The 16,922-nt window shown below is 37.0% G+C and overlaps 2 long non-coding RNA genes across 2 annotated transcripts in view; one reads left to right on the top strand and one right to left on the bottom strand.

Moving 5' to 3' along the window:
• LOC136813092 (uncharacterized) overlaps positions 1–16,922 on the bottom strand; it is a 196,719-nt gene that overhangs the window by 22,445 nt on the left and 157,352 nt on the right. The window lies entirely within an intron of this gene.
• LOC136812921 (uncharacterized) lies at positions 15,818–16,545 on the top strand. The gene is made up of 3 exons (XR_010847422.1): positions 15,818–15,836; positions 16,172–16,250; positions 16,487–16,545. It is a non-coding gene; the product is annotated as an uncharacterized lncRNA (long non-coding RNA).

The raw sequence follows: 16,922 nt of genomic DNA, 5'->3' as shown, positions 1-16,922 counted from the left end.
ACGATCAAGATCAGCACTATAAAGGATCACGAAGACATCAGGGTCAAGACTCTGAATATATCAATATCTTCGGCGGACAAAGGGTTCAGAGCAGAGGTGGAGAGCGTCCATTCCATCGAAGATTCGAAGTTCCGCATGCCAAGCCAAGCAATACCAAATGACATAGCAGAGAGCAGAGAATGGCAGTATATCAAAGGACTGAACATAGCAAATGTGACGTCAGGCCAAGTGGAGATGTTGATCGGAGCTGATGTTCCAAAGGCTCTAATATCATCTGAAGTGAAGTTTGGAGGTCACGGTTTGCCACATGCTTCAAAGACACCATTCGGATGGTCCTTGATAGGAAGCTACGACAAGGGAGGAGCCAAAACCAAAAAGGTTTTGACAGCACATCTTCGAATGGATGAGGAAGATTCACTCGACAGACTTGTGAGAGACTTCTGGGAAACAGAATCGTTTGGCACCAAGATACAAGAAACTAGACCATTGTCGATCCAAGACCGTCAAGCCATAGAGAGATTAGATGAAGAGACTGTTGTAAAGGATGGTCATTACGTAGTTCCAATGTTATGGAAAGGATCAGTCAAACTTCCGAACAACTATGCACAAGCTGAACGACGCCTCAATAGTTTGTCCAAACGCCTGAGGAATGACTCTGATTTCTTCAGAATGTACCAGAACAACATCTCAAGTTACCTAGAGAAAGGCTATGCCCGAAGACTCGAGGTTTCTGAAGTAGAGGAACGCACGGACAGAACATGGTATCTCCCACATCATGGCGTTATAGAACCTCATAAACCGGGAAAGATACGAACCGTCTTTGATGCTGCGGCAGAAGTTGCGGGTACCAGCCTCAATAAGAGTCTGTTCACAGGTCCTGACCTCCTAAACAGCTTGATTGGCATTCTTTTGCGATTCCGAAGATATAAGGTCGCTGTTACGGCTGACATCGAAGCCATGTTCCACAGAGTCCACTTAAACGAGGGAGATACAGACGCTGTTCGCTTCCTTTGGAGAGATGATCCCAACTCAAAATCGCCACCCGAACACTACAAGATGTTGGTTCATATCTTTGGAGCAACCGATTCCACCTGCTGCTCCGCCTATGCCTTGAGAAGAGCCGCTCTCGATCAACAACAAGATTTCTCAGATAGAGTGATAAAGACGGTGCTTAAATCGTTTTACGTCGACGATCTATTGAAGTCAGTACAAACAACAGAAGAGGCAAACGAAACATTCCTCCCCCTGATCCGGCTTCTAGACAATAGAGGCTTCAGAGTTACGAAGTTCAATAGCAACTCGGCCGAGTTCCTGAAAAATATCCCTGAAGAAAGAAGGGCAAAGGAAAACATCACCTCTCTTAAGATCGACGATAAACCAGCGGTTTCACGTGCTCTTGGCGTCCGCTGGAACCTGACCAAAGATTGTTTCTACTTCCATTCGGTCGAACCTTCTGCTAATAACACCAAAAGAGGGATACTAAAGACAACCTCGACCGTCTACGATCCTTTGGGCCTACTAACGCCATTCACCTTGAAGGCAAGATTGATACTACAGGAACTCTGGAGAGCAAAGTACTCCTGGGATGATTCAATCGATGATAATCTCGCAAAGGAGTGGAATCGATGGCTCGAGGAACTGCGCCAGATCGGTACTATCGAGGTACCTCGCTCTCTCGACATCAATGGTTACGAGCTTCAACTCCACACTTTCTGTGATGGTTCCGAAAAAGCCTTCTCGGCTTGTAGCTACGTGAGAGTCAATCGAGGAGGAGGAGTGACGTGTCACTTACTGATGGCGAAGTCTCGTGTTGCCCCACTTAAGAAGATTACCTTGCCAAGGCTCGAGCTCCAAGGTGCAGTGATGGCTGTACGTTTGCATCAAACAATCGTCGATGAAGCGGAGATGACTTTCAGTGCCATCCACTTCTGGACGGATTCCACCCTTAACCTCCAGTATATTTCAAATGACAGCAAGAGATTCAAAGTTTTCGTAAGCAACAGGGTCTTCGAAATAAGAGAGAAGTCAGAACCCGATCAGTGGCACCACATCCCAGGGAAGCAAAACCCATCTGACTTGGGAACAAGAGAAACAAATATTCACCGGCTGACATCAGATCCCATCTGGTTCAAGGGACCAGAAATCCTCTACAGGCCAGAAGAATCTTGGGGAGAGACAACTATCCCTGATATCGACCCAGATGATGAGGAAATTAAAAAGGAGACAATGAATCTAAACATCAAAACTGAGAGACCGATGATCGACTACACACGATTTTCAAAGTGGGCGAGGTTGACCAGGACAATTGCCTGGATAATTCGACTTCAACTCAAGAAGAAAGCACAAGGAAAAGCATCCCAAGACACATTGACCCCAGCAAAGGAGCTGGATAAGAAACCCCAGCAAGAGAGAAGCTTAACAACATACGAAGAGAGACAAGGACGGAACGAAGTTCTGAAACTAATCCAGCAGGAGGTATTTCAAGAAAACTACAAGCAAGCTTCTTCAACCACAACAACAACAGAGTCGAAGGACGTGCCCGACGAAGTCTGCCACCCAGCCTCACCAACAACAGCAGAGATGAAGGAAGCAATCAAGGAAGGCTGTCATGCAGCTTCCCTAACACCAACAAAGACGAAGGATGCACTCCAAGAAGCATCCGTAACAAAAACAAGCCACCTTGCAAAGAAGAAAAGGGGTCCACTTATGAGGCTCGACCCTTTCCTAGACAATGAAAGTATTCTCAGGGTCGGTGGAAGATTGAAGAATAGCACACTCCCATTCGCACCAAAACATCAAATCATCCTTCCTGGGATACATCCAGCTGTAAAGCTTCTCGTGCGTCACTATCACGAAATCAATCATCACCCAGGGAAACAACACCTCCTGTCCCTCTTGAGGCAGGAATTCTGGATAACTAGAGGAAAATCAATCGTCAATTCTGTGACTCGTCAGTGCGTTACTTGTCAACGGCACAAGTCATCACCAATGGAAGTTAAGATGGCTGATCTACCAATCGATAGGATCAAGACGTCAACGCCACCATTTTTCCAGACGGGGGTCGACTTTTTTGGTCCAATTGAAGTCAAGATGCCTGACGACAAGGGCAGTTCACCTTGAAGTCGCACCTTCATTGAGCACGGACGATTTCATCAATGTACTTGAAAGGTTCATAAATCGTAGAGGCAACCCAGATGTCATTCGTTCCGATTGCGGGACAAATTTCCAAGGCGCCACCAACGAACTCAAACGAGAGCTTGAGCGAATGGATCAAATGAAGATTGATCAGTCAATGAGGAGGAGGTCAATCACCTGGAAGTTCAATCCTCCAAACGCACCCCACATGGGTGGAGCGTGGGAAAGATTAGTTCGGAGTGTGAAGACGAGCCTTAAAGTGATACTTGCGGACCAATCGGTAAGCGATTTTACTCTGATTACTGTATTCACCGAAGTCGAAGCACTTGTTAACAGTCGTCCTCTTACACACCTTAGTGACGATGTTAACGATCTTGAACCTCTTACACCAAGCCATTTTCTGATTGGACGAGCGAGCAACAACCTTCAACCTTGCGTCATTTACGAAAATGAGATGACATTCAGAAAACGTTGGAGACAAGTACAAGCGATCACAAACCAATTCTGGGGACGTTGGCAGAGGGAGTACCTACCAACACTTACGACGAGGAACAAATGGACTACGGACGTACATGATGAGCTCAAGATGGGGCAGCTCGTGCTCTATTCCGACGAACAACAAATGACGAGAGGAACGTGGCAGTTAGCGAGGATCGAACGACTTGTGACGAGCGACGACGGTAGAACCAGAACGGTCGAGATTCGCACCAAGGACGGGACGTATGTTCGGCCAATACGAAAGCTGGCTCCGTTGGAACTCTCCTCCGATTGATAAACGTTTATACACCATGAGAGTGATGGTGAACCTTGTGTTAATGTAGAACTGACATTCTAAACATGGATTGTTTGGCCGATGTTGCTTGATTGGATGCCATAATGTTGAAAGACATGTCCTTTCAAGGAGGGGACTGTTACGCAACTTAGCTCCCAATAAATTCTTAATTGGTCGATTTCGTTGATCCACTTGGGGAATGACGTAATTCCCGTGAAATTATAAGTGTAGCTTTTCTATTGTTACGCAGTTTTATACATAATGACCCTAGAGAATATCATTTGCTATATATTCGTAGATTTTTTAGAGATCATTCTGCTCGTCAGGATGAGTTATGATTTACATCAATAGAGAGAGGACATGTATGTAAAGGAAAAGGCTGACTTATGAGATGTCACATTATACAAAGTAAATACTTTGACTGATACTTCACTGAGTTTTACTACAAACCGAATTCATTGATATTTTACAGAGATACTTTACAGAGTTACTTTACAGAGATACTTTACTACCGATTATATTCATCTATGAGATTATGAATTGTTACTAATTTATCGACTACATAGAGAAGATATTATACAATAAACATAGCTATTGATATTGTCCATAATTCACTGACCTCCTAGGACGAAGTCCACTTAACAATTATGTTTCGTATTGTTGGTGGAGTTTTGAAAGTGCCCATCACTAAAGAGTTATTATCGTCAGTTAAATCGGCAACACAACGTTATCAATGTGATCTTGCTGCAAAGAGAAAGATTGAAGAAGCGTCAAGGGCAGAAAATTTACGAAAACAAGAAATGGAAACAATCAAAGAAAAAATTGAGTTGATAAATCGACAAATAAATTTAAAGAAAGTGGATTGTTTACAGCTGAAGAAAGCATTATTGAAGGTAATCAAAACCTCGAACACGAACTATCAAAACCTAAAATCTTACGAGAAAAGATTCAACAAGCTCAGTCATTGATTGCAATGGGTTTAGAACGAAAACAAACACTTGAAAAAGAGATTGACTTACTTAAGTCTGAACAAGCTCAATTAAGAAACAAATAATTAAGATATATCATTTATATGAAGTTAATATTACGTTTTAGTTTGCTTTTGAGGCTCAACTATTAGGACTAGTTTTATTTTGTTTGTGTCTTAGGATGGCTTAATTTGCTTAGTATTTATTAGTCTCCAAGCCTGTCGTCTATTTTTATCCATTCAATCTTTGGACTCAAGATGAGTTTTTTGGTAGCTAGACTTTTGTTAAAACAGTAGCGATATCCTTTTTTGTTGCATTGAATAAAATCAGTCAATATTACTCAGCTTACATTTCAAATTTGTCCCCGGTTTTTCTAATTTAAGATGCCTTTTGTTAATATTTTTTATCTTCTAAGTTAGCATTAAGTATAGACTGGTGATTTAGCCATATTTAGAGAATTTCTTTTAGAACGAGTAATAGTTTTTCAATACGTAAAGTAATTTTATTTTTGTTACATTATTTCAGTCTTCCTGTGGGTGATTTTTTAGGTCGATTTTAGAAATTTATTTCTTAAATTTTCCTAAAATCCTCCTAAAAAATTTGAAATTCTCCTAAAATTATGATATCTATCTAATAGTGTTAAAAGTTTGAAATGGAACGTACAAGCGGTTTTGATTCCCTAGCTAGTCAAAACTCTTTTTTTTTGACGCGACACTTTAAAAATGATGTTTGCTTATAACTTTTGACATGTTTTACATGGAGAGTCAATTGTATGATTGTAAAGTGTTTTTAATTTTCCCTTCTCAATCAATTTTATTAGCTATACATTAAAAGAATTTAGGGTTGGAATACTTATAGTGCGTCGTATTTTAGTAAGAACTTTTTTTCTCTGCAATATTGTGTAGTGTTTGATAGTCAAAATGTTTCTTGACCATCAAACCATGCGATCCAGAAATATTGTTCAATTCGATACAAAATAATCTTCTTTCTCACTAGGCCTTGTTTAGTGTGATTCGAGAAAGTAAGAAAACAAATGCTTAAAGGAAAGCGTTAACACAAAAACAAAATTTAGGGATGGGATGTTCATAGTGCAATTTCTATGTGAGCTTTTTTCTTCTCTGTGACATCATTTAGCGTTTAATGGTCCAAGTGTTTCTTTGACCATCAAACCATGCGATCTAGAAATATTTTTCTGTTAGAATTTTTCTTCTTCTAGTTTTTTCTTTTATTTTACAAAAATAATAATCTTTTCTACCAAGCCTTGTCCTTTCATAAAGAGACAAATATGGTCAAAAAAACATTTGGACCATCATTTTTGAACCATAACAGCAGTTTAAAACTTACCTCCAAAGCTCATTTGTAATTTGCTAACTATTTATCTTTTCTTTATCAAAAGTCTTATTAAAAGTTAATAATAAATAATTCTTATAGTTATGCCTGTCATTAATAGTTTCCAGTTAACTTTTGATGTATATTATTAATTTTCTTTTAAGATGTACACTTGTAAAGAGTGTGGAGCTCTCTACTCCATACCAGAACTTCAACTTAGAAAAACATGTAACGCATGCTATTTGAGAAGGTTATGTGATGTTTTGGCTGATGTCACAATAAAACAAGTTGCAAAGCAAAATGATATGGGTACCAAATTTTAATAGGGCCAAATGATATGAGGATGGTAAACTGCATAAAGAAAGCGATAGTCGAAAAAAAATGACGAGGCTGCTGCTCAAATATTGGAAAGATCTATTTATAAACGATGAATGTTATCTCTTTGGGTCAACGTTTGAAGAGAACTCGGGTAACTTAATGCATGTCGCAAATTATTCAAAATCTACTTTTCGTTTTCGCCCCCAACTCCAGCCCTTAAACCATAACAAATTTTTGAAGCGTATTTGGATATAGAATGTTGGATTTGGTGTTACTTAATTTTTTTTCTCAGCATATTTAGAGTTATTTTAAGAAAACCCAATTATTATTATTTATGACGTTATAATTTAAAAAAGTCGAATATCTCAAGAACTAATGCTCGAAACGTTATAAAATTTGGACCAATGATAGAACTCATCAAGAGGAGGATAAATGTTTTTTTTAAAAGAAAATTAGATGATTAAATTAAAGATTAATTAAAATGTAAGCATTTTATTGCAAACATTTGAATTTCTGCAATTTCTGCTGACGTCATCAATTTTGAGAAATACATCATCTCAATGTGCTCTATCACTGGTCCAAATTTCATAAAGTTTTGATTTATATTTCTTGAGATATTCAGTTTTTTGTTTTTAGACGTCATCAATTATGACGTCATAAGCAGGTTTTCTTTAAATATCTCTAATTATACTGGGAAAAAAATTAAGTAACACCGAATCCGATATTGTACATCCAATTACGCTCCCAAAAATATATAATTTGTTATGGTTTATGAACTGGAACTGGGGGCGAAAAATTAATGCAATTGTGGGACATGCATTAAGTTACCCGAGCAGGTGGTGAAAACCCAAAAGACTAAATCGAAGACCAAACAGTTACTGAAGGATTCAATGTCAACATCTAAGGGCCCTCCTCCTCAGGGACCGAGAGGAAGAGGGCGATATTAAATGATGAATTTAAATGAATTTTTTTTCAGGGGAAACCATTGAAATTGATCGTTCCTTGCGGGTTAGTTTGTTCATATCGGATCTCCAAAAGTCACAAAAGCGCAAGTTTTATTTCATAGATCTCTTCTTTACACCTTTTAAAAATTAGGTTCAGTGTTGGACTTGTACCTATACTCAGTGACTAAACATAGAGCTATCTTTGGATCTACATATTTGATACCAAAAGGTCCCCCGTCAGGGTTCATTTTCTGTACATAATCCAGACGGTAATAATTGAACGTTCGATTGTGATCGATGTAATCAATAATGGTCGATAATAATCGAAAGTTATCAGTGATTACTACTTTTCGCACTCATCGGCGGGGGGGACACTTTTGCCCCCTTTATTGCTTTCTTTCTCCCACGCCCTGTTTAGCAATACAGAGTACAGAGATTTCTCTATTATAAAAAAGCAAAGTGAATTTGCCTTTGCAAAATGGTTACAAAAATTGTTTATAAAAAACTCCAAAGTATACAGCAGAATTTAATTCAACAGGACAACACACGGAAAGAAATACTTACATAAAACAAAAATAATCACTCTGGAGACCTTGACTACTACCTTTTTACAATGGAATGAAATGACATGACATGACTACACTCTTAAGAAACAGGAATACTTACGTACAATGTTGAATTATGTTAAATTTTCTTTTATGGGAAACGCTGAAATTGACAATGTATTTGAACTCTACACAACAATGCAATTTGATGAAGAGGAAGAAATAAGCTATATTTACGACCAAAGAAAGCATAATGAGGGGCGACCAGAGGGAAACTTTGAGGAATTCTACAATGAATTGGACAAGTTGTTAGAAGAATACGGGAAAGCAGCTGAGGAGAGACGGCAAACTTCAGCAGCACATCTACCACTCGCTTTCTCTGTGCGTCATCATTTTTTGGTTCATCTACTTTTATTTATTAAATGTTTTGTTTATTAAAACATTCCCAAAGTTCTAAATAACTTAAGGGCATACCAGGTTCATGTAAAGATTTCCAAGCAAAAGTCATAGCGTAATTCTATTAGTTACACGGTCTTCTCGAGGTGGGATACGGGATATACAGGGTCAGTAAAAACCGTATTGGTGACGAGGCTTGCCGAGTCGCAATACGGTTTTTACTGATCGCTGTATATCCCGTATCCCATCTCGAGGCGATCGTGCAACGGATTTATCCTGCAGAAGTTCTTATTAGACATTTTCATTCAATCGGGATTCGCATTCGATTAGTTTTTTTTAAGTGATAGGTCCAAATGCAGTAACGAACTTTCGATATGACAAGTTCTAAAATTGAAAAAGGAAAAGGGAAAAAAATTAGCTAAAAAGATTGCAATAGTTTTTAGAAAGTTACTGAGTATAACAGTGTAAAATCATGATCATGGTATATATTAACTTTTGCACTGATAATTTTTGAAAAAAGAACAAATTAAATATGAACAAAATTTCATTCAACATAATACAAGTAAACAATTGATAATCAACCGATCCATAGTAAGTTAATTTTTAAGAAATTGTCTTGTATTGCATGACAAAATTAAAAAGCATTAATAAGTATTTAACGTACAGTACAAAGCAGACAGCTGAAGTCGATCAGAAAGACCATAAAAACAACAATGCCTCAGTCAAACATCAAAATTCAAATTAATTTAATTCAATAAATAAATTCAAACAATTTCAATTTAGCATCCAAACAAATAAATAAAGTTTATAACAAAACAAATTTCATCAAATATTGTATATAAAATATTAATTTTTGTTAGTAATGTTTATGGTCAAGTTGTTTTTTGACAGTTTTGATATAATGTCGGAAGCAGGCGACCAGAGATCTCACTGCTGGAAGTAAGATTTCTTAAATCAATGTTACGAAAAAGTTCATCATCAGAGTCATTCTCTGTGGTGGTGACCGATGATTGGCTTTGATGAACAGGAACTGAAGTAGACTTGTCGATACAACGTGAGATGGCTTGTCCCATGGCGACTTTTTCAGAACTACTAACTCTCTGGTAAACGGCCAGTGATGAAACAGATTTATGCCCAGTGACTGCCATGATCTGGGCTAGGTTGAACATGGATCTTGAAAGCAGAGTGGCGCCAGTTGCTCTTACACTATGGTTTGTGTACTTAGTGGAAAGTTCACATCTTGCACTCATTTTGGTCATAAAATTTGACAACGATCTCTGTCCAACAGCAATGTTACAAAACCAAACATTTTCTTCGCTACAAAAACTGTCCTTGAGTTTTTGCCAGAGTTTATTGTTTGAAGAATTTAGCTTTGAAGTGTAAGAAACAAAAGGCTTAACTGGGCAAAGGTTGCTATTCGGAATTTCTGGCATAAATCCACTCGTCGCTTCTTTGTCATTCTCTCTATGATTCTTGGTGAGTTCGTCAACAGCCTGACAGACGTATCGAGTCCCATCTGCTCCTGTTTGGACAACAAAAGTGTCCTTATTCATTGAGTGCATGTTTTCGGCTCCTCTTCTGCAAAAATATAGCCTGATGTCCAACTGCACTTTGTTTTGCAAACCACAAGGGGTGCTGATATCGAAGTACATGGATTGGTACATTTTCTGCAAGTCAGAGTCAGAGATGATGGGATAATGTTTCACATATCCTTTCCCTTCTTGCTTGAGCTCCTTATTGGCTGCTTTGTAGGAGATATTGGCTTCACGAAACGCAGGATCTTTGATTATGTCGATCTTTCTTTCTATTGGTGGAGTCTGAAGGTATCTATTTAAAGAATGTCTATAGTTTTCCATGCTTGCAGCTTTATATTTTTCTCCATTGGTTCTTCGAGTGTTGATATAAAAGTGGACCAAAATATCGTTCAAGTGCTTATTTGTCATATTCTCGAACCTTACGTCCATGTTTTTCTCCATTAAATAATCTCGCAGTTGTTTGGCAGCTTTCTTATTAGATTTAAGAGTGCTTTTAGCATTGATGTTGGTCTTTTTTTCTGTGATTTCAGCTTCAGTAGCACATCCAAATCTGCTTGTCATTTTGTTGCTTCTACTGTATTTTGCTTCCAAAAATTCAAAGATATTCTGAGACTTCATTTGCGAATCGAATGTTTTTATTGATTTCAGTGCTGCGATTGACGTATGGAAGCTATGGAATGTCTTCATTTTTCTTCGAGAACAATAAAAGTTTGGGATCAAAATAAAACATTCGAATCTTGAACAAAACATTCGAAAGCGCATTCGCCAATATGCAATGTCTTCTTTTTTTCTCAATCGAATGCAAGGAAGACAGATACGGTATATACCCTACCTCCACGTGATGTCTTTTGACCAATGAAATCGCTAGAAACTTACTGATGCGGGATAAATTCCAATACAGGAAGTTGTACTTAAAAGGTTCGGTTGAGAATATGGCAAGAATATAGATACAGAAGTAGCTAGCCCCCAGCCTTCCCAATATTTCTTGGATTATTTTTTTATGTTGGGGGCTGACACTATGTTTAATCTCCTATTCAGGGGGATTTTTTTCATAAACACATCTATACATTAATAGTGGTAGTCTGTGTGTCTGTCTTTCTGTCTGTGCTACTTTCGTTTTCGCACGCAATGTTTCTGTTCTTTTAAAAGATGACTTTTGCTTCTTGCTCCACAAATGTGTTAAATCAGATTCGCGCTGTTTTATAAAGACTTTGTTTTGATTGATAGATCACGGATTAAATTTCGCGAGATTAAATTTCGCGAGCTAAAAAAATCGCGAAATTTTCTGGATTTAATTTCGCGAGTCAGAGTTTTGAAAAATTTCGCGTGGATTTAATTTCGCGAGAAAGCCAGAAGCCAGAAAACAGCTGAAAAATAGCGATTTTTTGCCATAAATGGAGACTTGGAACTAGTTTCTCCGCCGAAAATACGATTTTAAAGTTTTGTGTTGGATTTAATTTCGCGAGTCAGGAATCTCACGCATTTTCGCGAGTTTTAATTTCGCGAAAATGGCAAAAATTCGCGAAATCTTGAAATTTAATCTCGCGAAAATTAATCCGATTAAAGCGAACACTCTAAAAGGGGGACACCTCTGATTAGCGGACAATTTCATTTTCCCCGGCCGTTTCCTAGTCAAATCCTCATAAAAAAGTTTCTAAAAGGCGAACGGACGGACCCTCTGATTAGCGGACAAATCTTTTCGCACGGAATGGCCAAAACCCCTATTTTAGCTCTCCAATCAGCGGACATTGAATATCAAACGGGTCAGAGACGCCCAAAATCGAAAAAAATGTTTTTAGATATTTTTATTTCCAGCACTTATTAGTCTTATTATTCAAATTATTTCTACAAATTTCCAGTTTTTCCTTGACCCATTCAACGAATTTAGGTGGGCCAAAGAAATCATAAATCACTGGTACTTCAAGTCCGTACCTACCACCTCGATTTAACCTCTTGCCAGTCACTCGAGCTCTTCTATAGCCTAGGTCTGCAGATAAGTACTTTAGACCCCAATTTTGTATTTTCGACACCCTGGGATGGCCTAATTTCAAAATTGGAGCTCCGAGATCAAAAATTTCTAAAAGGCGGACACTTCTAATTAGCGGACACTAACCCTTTCCCCGATGGTGTCCGCTAATCAGAGGTTCCACAGTAGACTTTTTCTTTTCTTTTGTTTTATGTTTCCGAATGTAATTAACGACCTTATTTGATTTGAGACATTCGAATTATTTTCAAAACAAAAGAAAATCTTTTAAACAGAATCTGTTAAAGAAAAGAACAAATATATAATAAAACATAAGAATCACAAGACAAGTTTGTTAGAACAACAGCAACATTAAAAATACATTCAAAAGGCAGTAAAAACTTGAGTTCTTTCTTCGTAAAAAGGGGCCTTTAATTATTTTGCTGTAAATCTAAGTCATTGTTGAATTTGAAAAGTTATCGAAGTTATGACTGGTCGCTGGTATGGTATAATTTGGGAATGACGCCCTTTCTGCTTTCTGATCATTTTTGCCACAAAAATCTTTTTCAAAATATGGTTAAAAATACGTCACCCAGGAGGGATAGAGTCAAACTTTGAAGAGAATTCTTCCCTTTAATTTTGATTTCATCGTGTTTAAGCCACCTTACAAACATCTAAAGGACTTTAAATGCGTTTAGCAAAGAGCTAAACCAGTGTGCGACGCCGGGTACCGGCTAGTTTTAATTATTTCAAGTAAAAGATCGCCTTACAGACAAGAATGTACCAATCCCTTCAGGGACAACCTTGAGGTACCAGTTTGTGCCAGGACTTGCAAACAGGAAAACATCTATAAATTACAAATGTCGTTTTGATGTGATATCAATAATTCAGAGACTTCGAAAGTTTCACATAGATGCCCACTATGTTAATGCCTGTTTTTTGTGACTATTTATTGTTGCATTTGATGTGAATCCAAAGGCTGCAAAGGTCACACCATACAGCATTATGATTTTTTGCTACAGGGTTACTAAAAGTTCCACAGGAATTTTTTATGTTACGTTGTTTCTTACCTTTCTTGTTTCTTATAGGCATAACAAAAGGAGGGGTGTAAAAACAGAGAGAAAAAGATATCAAGAGGAAAAAGAAAAGCGAGAGGTGATACCTTATCAATGAAAAAACAGTAAACTATGTACCTAAGGGGGGTCTAGCCAAAAATGAAAACATGAGCTCGTGCAGAATTGTGTAACAGGACATGGCATTTCAAATATACATTTTTGCTTAAAAGAAATACAGATCTTGCAATGGGAAAAAATTTAATACATTTTTTGATACACTTTTTTGCTTAAAAGAAATACATCGCGTAATTGAGAAAAAATACATTTTCACAGCTTTTAATACAATTTTGGTGTCATGAAAATAATACAAATTTTTCAATTCAATACAATACCGTTTTAATACACTTCATGACTAAAAGAAAATACAGAAGTTGTATTGAAAAAATAATTCAATTTCTTGAAATACATTTATTTCACCCTTTTTAATACTTTTCTTGCTTTCTGAATACAATTAAATACAATACATTTTTAATACACTCTTTTGCTTAAAAGAAATACGTTCTGTATTACATTGAGAAAAAATACATTTTCACAGCTTTTATATACAATTTTCATGTCATGAAAATAATACAAATTTTTCAATTCAATACAATACCGTTTGAATACTCGGGTAAATTAATGCGTGTCCAAAAAAAAAATAGGATCCCGCGGTTTTCAACAAGTCTTACCCGCGTGTATACGCGATAAGCGATCTGATTGGTTAAACAATTACCGCCAAGTTATTGGAATGGATTTGCAGCCGGAAGGCCGAAAATAGTAAGACAGGACAAACAAAATGGCGGCGAGCTGGTAAGTGGTGTTCCTGAATCCCTTCTGGGTGTTCCTTGGCTTTGCTTGACTGGTGAATAAATGGTCCTAATATCAGATGTCTTTTTTAAAATTTTTTAAAATCTTAAAGGTTATACTAGTTCTGAAAATGATTTTCTCTGTCAGTTAATCCTGAGTTTGTGATATCTATGGGTTTGACCAATTTTATAATTACAATTTATATTCGTCATGATCATGCAAGTAATTAAGTAATAAACAATAACTTATTCATATTTAAGGATGTTTATCAATCTAAAATATATGTATGTTTGAATTTTTTTCTGGTCTTTTAAATAACTTATTAAGTTACACAGAAAAAATCCAGCTGCCAATCTTTATTTTTTATGGCCGTCCATCATAGTGTTGAGGTGCCGTGGTATAGTGGTAGTCAACCTTGGCTTCTGTGCAGGGAAGTGGCAAGTGAACGTTCCTTCGCCCGGGTCAACCCATGCCATGTGAGGGGAATTGGGTAGTCAGTTCAAGGTGCTGACGGGACGCTCATTAGTAAGCGTCTATAGTTGCAAGAATAGGCCTCTAAAGCCTCCTGCAACTCAACCAAATAGAAATAGAAATAGTATGTACACAGTGAGGCTGAAGGGGGAGGGGGTTAGCAAAAGCGTACGCCTTTTGTTTGAATGGCGTCATTTCTGTTGTTTTCTGTGTACAAGGGGGGAGGGGGTGTCAAATATTTGGGAAATTCTTGCGTACGTTCTACATGGATGACCTCTCATATCAATCGTTCATGGGAATCTGGGCTGTAAAATTTTCTCGGCGAAGTTACGGCCTGTGCAAATTTTTGTTGTTGTTTTTGTAAAAATCTCCCGCGTTTTCTAATTTAGACGCGTTTTTGACGCGGGACTCTATTTTTAGCAGTAAAAGTCACGGAAGCCGGCATTGAGTAAAGAAGAAAAGAAAGGAGATGTCGAAGGTCAGAACAGGTAGGACCAGGTAGGACTGCCATATTATTTTTGTAGAATTGTCATTGCAATGGGTTCTGTGTCAATTTAAAAGAGCCTAACTTTGATACATTTTGTTCTATATGAAAGATATATTCCTCAGGTATTTATTTCTCTTAAAATTGTCTTACTTTTTTTTTTCTCGAAGCTAAAATACAAATGAAACTGACAGCCTCCTCCCTCTATTCCTCTTTGGTTTTCTTTGTGTTTTCTTTTGTGGAAAAGTAATAATCCCTATCCTAGATTTTTTGAGCTGGTTTGAGATGAAGATGATTTTTGTCTGATATGAAAAAGAAAAAAATTTCCACATTGATTTACACTGGCTGCTTGCTGGAACTGGGTGAACACGATAGTCTATTGAATAACAAACTACTACATCATGATTTCTATGCTGGCTGTAGTAATTAGTTATGAAATAGACTGTAGTGATCAGCTGAAGGACTATTGTTTCCCCTCTGAACACTCCACTTTCTATTTTTTCTGGATATCAGGGGGGATGGTTTTGGGGACTTCCCCCTGGCCTAATGAATATGTCTATAATATATTTGGTCGGTCGGTCAATCGGTCGGTCAATCGGTCGGTTGGTCAATCGGTCAATCGGTCGGTCGGTCAATCGGTCGTTCGGAATAGACCGTAAACCAGAGAGAAGATTATTAAAAACTAGACGATAAAATAGTTTACGGTCTGTACATCCAGACTAGGTTTAAGCTAGAAAGTCTCAGCATTCACATTCTAGAGACCTTTTCCTAATCAGGATGTTATGCTTGAATAATTAAAAACTTTGGTTCCATTTATCTTTTTAGAACTGAAATAATAAAATAGAAAATGTCAAAAGAAATTAACAAACGTGTTGGACCAAACGGAAAGTTCAAGAAAAATGTAAGAATCTAGATGATTGAATTTTTTAGTATACCCTGGTATACTTTGCTCTATCGAAATACTTTTTTTTTCTCATACAATTATTGTGTTATTATTTTTTTGATAAATCTACATTACAGGTAAAATTCATTCAAAATCCAAATGCACGGAAGATGAAAGAGTTTGACTTCTATTGTAAGTTAACTGAAAAGTTTTTGCAAATGAATAAACCCAATTTTTATTAAGGTCAATGACACATATCTTTTGAGCCTGATATTTTGTTAAAAGTTAATGTGTATGAAACTAAAGAAATAGACAATTTGTAAATGAATGGTGACTTTTAATGAGCTCTGAGCTAAATCTTTAAATTATAAGAGCATAAGAAGTCTGTTTTCAATTCAAAGTGCATTAACAGACAAATTTACACAAACCGCCTGTCTTGGATAACTTAAGTGATATTGGCTTTATCTCGTTTTAAGATTTGTAATTTCATTTTACTTAGTTAAAATTTTTACCTATGTGGATTATAGATCCAAGAAACTGCTGTCTTAACAAATATGCCAGTTGCTGTGCTTGCCATGAAATCAGATGGTCAAATTTATATTGCAGGTTTGTTTGTTTAGTTTTTTATTTTTGTTTTTCCAATTCAATAATTGCTTCCTTCTCTGATTTTTTATATGCTATATTGCAGGGTGATTAAATTGTACTCTCATAATGTGAAGGATTCTCCCTTTCCCGAAATGGACGAGTGTGGGGAAGGATAGACTTATATACCTCTGTATACACAATTTTGTCATAAATGAGTTAGTCTTTGAAATGAGAGATTTTTCCTGTAATTGTTTTAGGGTCAACAAAAGGCCTGGGCGAGTTCATTTTGGACAAGACCATACAAACAAAATTTCTGAATGAGGCAAAGAAAGATTTGACGCCTGAGCTGAAAGTGATTGGCTGTTCTGAAAATTTAGATATAGGTAAAACTCTTTTTAGATTTTTATAAAACATTTAGATTTTCAAGTGTGTTACTTTTGGCTGGAGGTATCCCTTAGTCTCTGTTCAACAGTTATTGAAATGAAAATTATGTCTTTTTTTAATGAACCAGTGTTTTAAACATTTTCAAGACTTTTTGATAAATTATTGTATTTAGGTTTTGTTTTTCCTGCACAGGTAAAAGAAAACGATCTTCCTTTATTGATGAAAATGGAGACTTTGCTGTTCCTGGAGATTGGGAAAAATTTGACGCCCATGATAAGAGAGATTTAGTTCGTGACCTCGTTGCATGGG

This window comes from Clytia hemisphaerica, unplaced genomic scaffold, assembly GCF_902728285.1.
Source record: "Clytia hemisphaerica strain Z4C2 unplaced genomic scaffold, Clytia hemisphaerica genome assembly, whole genome shotgun sequence".
In the NCBI taxonomy this organism is placed as follows: Eukaryota; Metazoa; Cnidaria; class Hydrozoa; order Leptothecata; family Clytiidae; genus Clytia; species Clytia hemisphaerica.
The sequence above is the reverse complement of the archived record's forward strand: the minus strand, read 5'-3'. Positions and strand labels throughout refer to the sequence as shown.